The sequence below is a fragment of the Lolium rigidum genome, chromosome 3, assembly GCF_022539505.1.
Source record: "Lolium rigidum isolate FL_2022 chromosome 3, APGP_CSIRO_Lrig_0.1, whole genome shotgun sequence".
In the NCBI taxonomy this organism is placed as follows: Eukaryota; Viridiplantae; Streptophyta; class Magnoliopsida; order Poales; family Poaceae; genus Lolium; species Lolium rigidum.
Genome location: NC_061510.1, coordinates 61,920,592 through 61,928,314, shown reverse-complemented (window position 1 = coordinate 61,928,314; position 7,723 = coordinate 61,920,592).

Genomic DNA, 7,723 nt, shown 5'->3' with positions numbered 1-7,723 from the left:
TCCGAATAAATCGGATCCTAGCATGCTTGTGTGGGAGAGAGACACGCTCCGCTTTTTCATTTGAACACTTGTGTTCTTCGTTTTACTTTAATATTCATGGCGAAAGCTGAAAGCCTCAACATTTATTTTTCATGTTCATGGTTGATACGTCTCCAACGTACCTATAATTTCTGATGTTCCATGCTTGTTTTATGACAATACTTACATGCTTTGCTTGCACTTTATAATGTTTTTATGCATTTTCCGGAACTAACCTATTAACAAGATGCCGAAGTGCTAGTTCCTGTTTTCTATTGTTTTTGGTTCCAGAAAGGCTGTTCGGGCAATATTCTCGGAATTCGACGAAACGAAGACCCGACATCTTATTTTTACCGGAACCTTCCAGAAAGTCAGAGGGGGACCAGAGGGGTGCCCTGGGGGGCCCACACGTGGTGGCGGCGCGGCCCAGGAGGGGGGCGCGCCTCCCTAGTGTGAGGAGGCCCTGTGGCCCCTCCGACTCCGTCTCTTCGCCTATTTAAGCCCTGGTGACCTAAAACATCGATACCAATTGACGAAACTCCAGAAAGACTCCAGGGGCGCCGCCACCATCGCGAAACTCCAATTCGGGGGACAGAATCTCTGTTCCGGCACCTGCCGGGACGGGGAAGTGCCCCCGGAAGCCATCTCCATCAACGCCACCGCCTCCATCATGCTCCGTGAGTAGTTCCCCCATGGACTACGGGTTCTAGCTGTAGCTAGTTGGTACTCTCTCCCCCATGTACTTCAATACAATGATCTCATGAGCTGCCTTACATGATTGAGATTCATCTGATGTAATCGGTGTTGTGTTTGTCGGGATCCAATGGATTGTTACATTATGATTAGTCTATCTATAAAGTTTATGAAGTTATTGTTGCTGCAATCTTGTTGTGTTTAATGCTTGTCACTAGGGACCGAGTGGCATGATCTTAGATTTAAGCTCTATACTTATTGCTTAGATTGTATCTACAAGTTGTATGCACATGTCTATGTCCGGAACCAAAGGCCCCAAAGTGACAGAAATTGGGACAATTGGAGGGGAAGGCTTAGATATGAGGATCACATGTTTTCACGGAGTGTTAATGCTTTGCTCCGGTGCTCTATTAAAAGGAGTACCTTAATTTCCAGTAGATTCCCTAGAGGCCCGGCTGCCACCAGCTGGTAGGACAAAAGATGTTGTACAAGTTTCTTATTGCGAGCACGTATGACTATATATGGAAAACATGCCTACATGATTAATGATCTTGATGTTCTGTCTTAATGCTATTTCAATCCTATCAATTGCCCAACTGTAATTTGTTCACCCAACACTTGTTATTGGAGAGTTACCACTAGTGTAGATAGCTGGGAACCCCGGTCCATCTCTCATCATCATATACTCGTTTCTACATGACATTGGAAGTAGTATCAACTATTTTTTGGTGCCATTGCTCTCATATTACTGCTACTGCTGCTGTGTTATCGTTACTACTTGCTCTCATATTACTGCTTGCTTTCACATCACCCCTGTTACTAGTGCTTTTCCAGTGCAGCTGAATTGACGACTAAGTTGTTAAGGCTTATAAGTATTCTTTACCTCCCCTTGTGTCGAATCAATAAATTTGGGTTTTACTTCCCTCGAAGACTGTTGCGATCCCCTATACTTGTGGGTTATCAAGACTATTTTCTGGCGCCGTTGCCGGGGAGGCATAGCTCCACCCATAAGTTCACCTGGGGAGTACACTCTACCTCTCTCTCTGTTTTTGTTTTATTTTATTTTGTTTTGCTTAGTTTACTTTTGTCTAGTTTATTTTTGTTTTGTTTTACTTTTCTCATATACCCAAAAATCCATAAAAATTTGAAAAACCGAAAAATTAAAAACTGTTGTTATGGAAGAACCTACAACCTATTTGGAGCTTATTGAATTATATAATAATTATAGAGAATCAAGAATGGGAAAAGTTATGAGTGCTGTGATAGAAAAACTGAATACAATTGCTAAAATCTTGCTTAAACGCCATGATATAAACTGTTGCTCTAAACAGGATACTAAACATCTTAAATTTCAATGTGGCTTTAGTGAGGAAGTTTTAATTAAGAACTATAATTGGAATAGCTATATTCATTTTGGGTTCGAAGAAGTAGAACAATTTGTTTTGTTTATGGGAGCTTCTGAGATAGAATCCTTCATTGCTAAAAATTATGAAACTTGCGCTGTTTGTAAGGACCTTAAAGATTATGTCTCTTCTATCCTTAATTTTTGCATAGAAATCTACAGTGATAATCCTTATATCATTGATTATAAAGAGAGACTCATTAATGCACAAGTATGCACTCACAATTTGCAGGAACCAAGTGGAAGAAGAAATTGATGAACTCGAAAACTCATTGGATGAAAAAGAGGAGGAAATTGATGAACCTGAAAGCTCATTGGATGAAAAAGAAGAGGAGAGTGATGAACAAAAGGAGGAAGAATGGATTAGCTACCCATGCCAACCTTCTAATGAGAGTAACTCTTTATCTCTTACACTATTTGATTGTCCTCCATGCTTACCAAAGACGGATGAATGTTATGTTCCTGTGGATTCTCTTGAAATATTCCCTATGAGTAAAACTTGTGAGAATAATTATGCTACCTGTTATTCATGATAATCCATGCTACTTTGATAAATCTTATGATAATGCTTTGTTTGTGCCTCGATGTCGAAATGCATGGTACTAAAGAGTTTTGCTTGGCAAATGTTTATGATAAATCTCTAGATGATGGTCCTATGTTACTTGATACTATTAATTGTACTACTAATGAAAATGGGATTGAAGAGTTCTTGACTTTATCTACGAGTCCCATATCTTTTGAGATAGATCAATCATCTTGTTACATTATTGATAAAAGTGGGTTTGAAAGTTTTAATCCTATTATTTCTGAGCTTGATAAAAATTATGTGTTTGTGAATCATGAAAAGCATGCTGTATGTGATAGTTATGTTGTTGAATTTGTTCATGAAGCTACTGAAAATTATTATGAGAGAGTAAAATATGGTTGTAGAAATTTGCATGGTACTAAAACACCTCTCTATATGCTGAAAATTTTGAAGTTACTCTTGTTTTATCTTGCTATGCTTGTCACTTTGTTCTTCATGAATCTATTTGTGTACAAGATTCCTATGCATAGGAAGTGGGTTAGACTTAAATGTGTTTTGAATTTGCTTCTTGATGCTCTCTTTTGCTTCAACTCTTATTTCTTGTGAGTGCATCATTAAAACTGCTGAGCCCATCTTAATGGCTATAAAGAAAGCACTTCTTGGGAGATAAACCATGTGTTTATTTTGCTACTGTTTTGTTGTGTTTTGGAAGTTGTTACTACTGTAGCAACCTCTTCTTATCTTTATTTTATTGCAATGTTGTGCCAAGTGAAGTCTCTAATAGAAGGTTGATGCTAGATTTGGATTACTGCACAGAAACAGATTTCTTGCTGTCACGAATCTGGGTATGATTCTCTCGTAGGTAACTCAGAAAAATCTGCCAATTTACGTGAGTGATCCTCAGATATGTACGCAACTTTCATTAGTTTTGAGTTTTCTGATTTGAGCAACGGAAGTACCTCTTAAAAATTCGTGTTTACTGGCTGTTCTGTTTTGACAGATTATGTCTCTGTTTTTTGCATTGTCTCTTGTGGACTTTAAGTGAGGCTTTCTAGACGTGGAGAGCTGTAGCTAATGTTTTATTGAGTATTTGCAATGTGTCACTATAGGGCCAAGGTGGATTAAAGTTTTTTGAGTACTAACCCCTCTAATGAAGTTTATGAGAAGTTTGGTGTGAAGGAAGTTTTCAAGGGTCAAGAGAGGAGGATGATATATGATCAAGAAGAGTGAAAAGTTTAAGCTTGGGGATGCCCCCGCGGTTCATCCCTGCATATTTCAAGAAGACTCAAGCGTCTAAGCTTGGGGATGCCCAAGGCATCCCCTTCTTCATCAATTTATCAGGTTCTTCTATTGAAACTATATTTTTATCCGGTCACATCTTATGTGCTTTACTTGGAGCGTCTGTGTGTTTTTATTTTTGTTTATGTTTGAATAAATTCAGATCCTAGCAATCCTTGTGTGGGAGAGAGACACGCTCCGCTTTTTCATATGAACACTTGTTTTCTTCATTTTACTTTTAATGTTCAATGACAAAAGTTGGAAGCTATTGCATTTATTGCTATTTGGTTGGAAACAGAAAATGCCTCATATTGTCTTGGATAATTTGATACTTGGCAATTGTTTTGAGCTCTCAAGTAGATCATGATTAAGCTCTTGCATCATGTAGTTTAAACCTATTAGTGGAGAAATATCGTAGAGCTTGTTGCAACTGGTTTGCATGTTTGGTCTCTCTAAAGTCTAGATATTTTCTGGTAAAAGTGTTTGAGCAACAAGGAAGACAGTGTAGAGTTTTATAATGCTTGCAATATGTTCTTATGTAAGTTTTGCTGTACCGGTTCATACTTGTGTTTGCTTCAAACAACCTTGCTAGCCAAAGCCTTGTACCGAGAGGAAATGCTTCTCGTGCATCCAAAACCTTGAGCCAAAACCTATGCCATTTGTGTCCACCATATCTACCTACTATGTGGTATTTCCTGCCATTCCAAGTAAATACTTCATGTGCTACCTTTAAACCTTCAAAAAGCTTCTCAATTTGTGTTGATGTTTTATATCTCATGAGGAAATATGTGGTGTTTATCTTTCAATCTTGTCATTTACTCCTGACAGACTTTCATAATGGACTAGTGGCACATCCGCTTATCCAATAATTTTGCAAAAAGAGTCGGCAATGGGGTTCCCAGCCCCAATTAATTAACTTGCATTAATAATTCTCTTCACGTGTTTTGCCCCGATCTATCGGTAAGCAACTTAATTTTGCAAATAGACACTCCTTCATGGTATGTGAATGTTGGAAGGCACCCGAGGATTCGGTTAGCCATGGCTTGTGTAAGCAAAAGGTTGGGAGGAGTGTCATCCATAAATAATGAAACTAAAATACATGTGTTAACAAAAGAGAAGAGGGATGATCTACCTTGCTCGGTAGAGATAACGTCCTTCATGGGAGCCGCTCTTGAAAGTCCGGTTGATAAGGTAGTTAGAGTGCCCACTATCATTCGTTGACAACAACAAACACCTCTCAAAACTTTACTTTTATACTCTCTATATGATTTCAAAACTTAAAAAGCTCTAGCACATGATTTAATCCTTGCTTCCTCTCGCGAAGGGCCTTTCTTTTACTTTATGTTGAGTCAGTTTACCTACTTCCTTCCATCTTAGAAGCAAACACTTGTGTCAACCTGTGCATTGATTCTTACATACTTGCTTATTTGCATTCATCATATTACTTTGTGTTGACAATTATCCATGAGATATGCATGTTGAAAGTTGAAAGCAACTCGCTGAAACTTAAATCTTCCTCTCTCGTTGCTTCAATGCCTTTACTTTGAATTTATTGCTTTATGAGTTAACTCTTATGCAAGACTTTTGATGCTTGTCTTGAAAGTACTATTCATGAAAAGTTTTGCTATATGTTATCTATTTGTTAGCAACTATAGATCATTGCCTTGAGTCACTGCATTCATCTCATATGCTTTATAATAGGATGATCAAAGTTATGTAAGTAGCATGTCACTACATAAATTACTCTTTTTATCGTTTACCTACTCGAGGGCGAGCAGGAACTAAGCTTGGGGATGCTGATACGTCTCCAACGTACCTATAATTTCTGATGTTCCATGCTTGTTTTATGACAATACTTACATGTTTTGCTTGCACTTTATAATGTTTTTATGCATTTTCCGGAACTAACCTATTAACAAGATGCCGAAGTGCCAGTTCCTGTTTTCTATTGTTTTTGGTTCCGTAAAGGCTGTTCGGGCAATATTCTCGAATTCGACGAAACGAAGACCCAACATCTTATTTTTCCCGGAACCTTCCGGAAAGTCGAGGGGGGCCAGAGGGGTGCCCTGGGGGCCCCACACGTGGTGGCGGCGCGGCCCAGGAGGGGGGCGCGCCCCCCTAGTGTGAGGAGGCCCCGTGGCCCCTCCGACTCCATCTCTTCGCCTATTTAAGCCCTGGTGACCTAAAACATCGATACCAATTGACGAAACGCCAGAAAGACTCCAGGGGCGCCGCCACCATCGCGAAACTCCAATTCGGGGGACAGAATCTCTGTTCCGGCACCCTGCCAGGACGGGGAAGTGCCCCCGGAAGCCATCTCCATCAACGCCACCGCCTCCATCATGCTCCGTGAGTAGTTCCCCCATGGACTACGGGTTCTAGCTGTAGCTAGTTGGTACTCTCTCCCCCATGTACTTCAATACAATAATCTCATGAGTTGCCTTACATGATTGAGATTCATCCGATGTAATCGGTGTTGTGTTTGTCGGGATCCGATGGATTGTTACATTATGATTAGTCTATCTATAAAGTTTATGAAGTTATTGTTGCTGCAATCTTGTTGTGTTTAATGCTTGTCACTAGGGCCCGAGTGGCATGATCTTAGATTTAAGCTCTATACTTATTGCTTAGATTGTATCTACAAGTTGTATGCACATGTCTATGTCCGGAACCAAAGGCCCCAAAGTGACAGAAATTGGGACAACTGTAGGGGAAGGCTTAGATATGAGGATCACATGTTTTCACGGAGTGTTAATGCTTTGCTCCGGTGCTCTATTAAAAGGAGTACCTTAATTTCCAATGAGATTCCCTAGAGGCCCTAGCTGCCACCTGCCTGGTAGGACAAAAGATGTTGTACAAGTTTCTCATTGCGAGCACGTATGACTATATATGGAAAACATGCCTACATGATTAATGATCTTGATGTTCCGTCTTAATGCTATTTCAATCCTATCAATTGCCCAACTGTAATTTGTTCACCCAACACTTGTTATTGGAGAGTTGCCACTAGTGTAGATAGCCGGGAACCCCGGTCCATCTCTCATCATCATATACTCGGTCCTATATGTCATTGGAAGTAGTATCAACTATTTTCTCGGTGCCATTGCTCTCATATTATCGCTACTCGCTGCCGTGTTACTCGTTACTACTCGCTCTCATATTACCGCTGCTTTCACATCACCCCCGTTACTAGTGCTTTTCCAGGTGCAGCTGAATTGACGACTCAGCTTGTTAAGGCTTATAAGTATTCTTTACCTCCCCTTGTGTCGAATCAATAAATTTGGGTTTTACTTCCCTCGAAGACTGTTGCGATCCCCTATACTTGTGGGTTATCAAGACTATTTTCTGGCGCCGTTGCCAGGGAGGCATAGCTCTACTCATAAGTTCACCTGGGGAGTACACTCTACCTCTCTTTGTCTGTTTTATTTTATTTTGTTTTGCTTAGTTTACTTTTGTCTAGTTTATTTTTGTTTTGTTTTACTTTTCTCATATACCCAAAAATCCATAAAAAATTGAAAAACCGAAAAATGAAAAACTGTTGTTTCGGGGGACAGAAGTCTTTGTTTCGGCACCCTGCCGGGTGCTTGTGACGGTAAAGCACACGTCCGTTGGGAACCCCAAGAGGAAGGTGTGATGCATACAGCAGCAAGTTTTCCCTCAGTAAGAAACCAAGGTTATCGAACCAGTAGGAGATGAAGGCCACGTGAAGGTTGTTGGTGAAGGAGTGTAGTGCGGCGCAACACCGGGATTCCGGCGCCAACGTGGAACCTGCACAACACAATCAAAATACTTTGCCCCAACTTAAC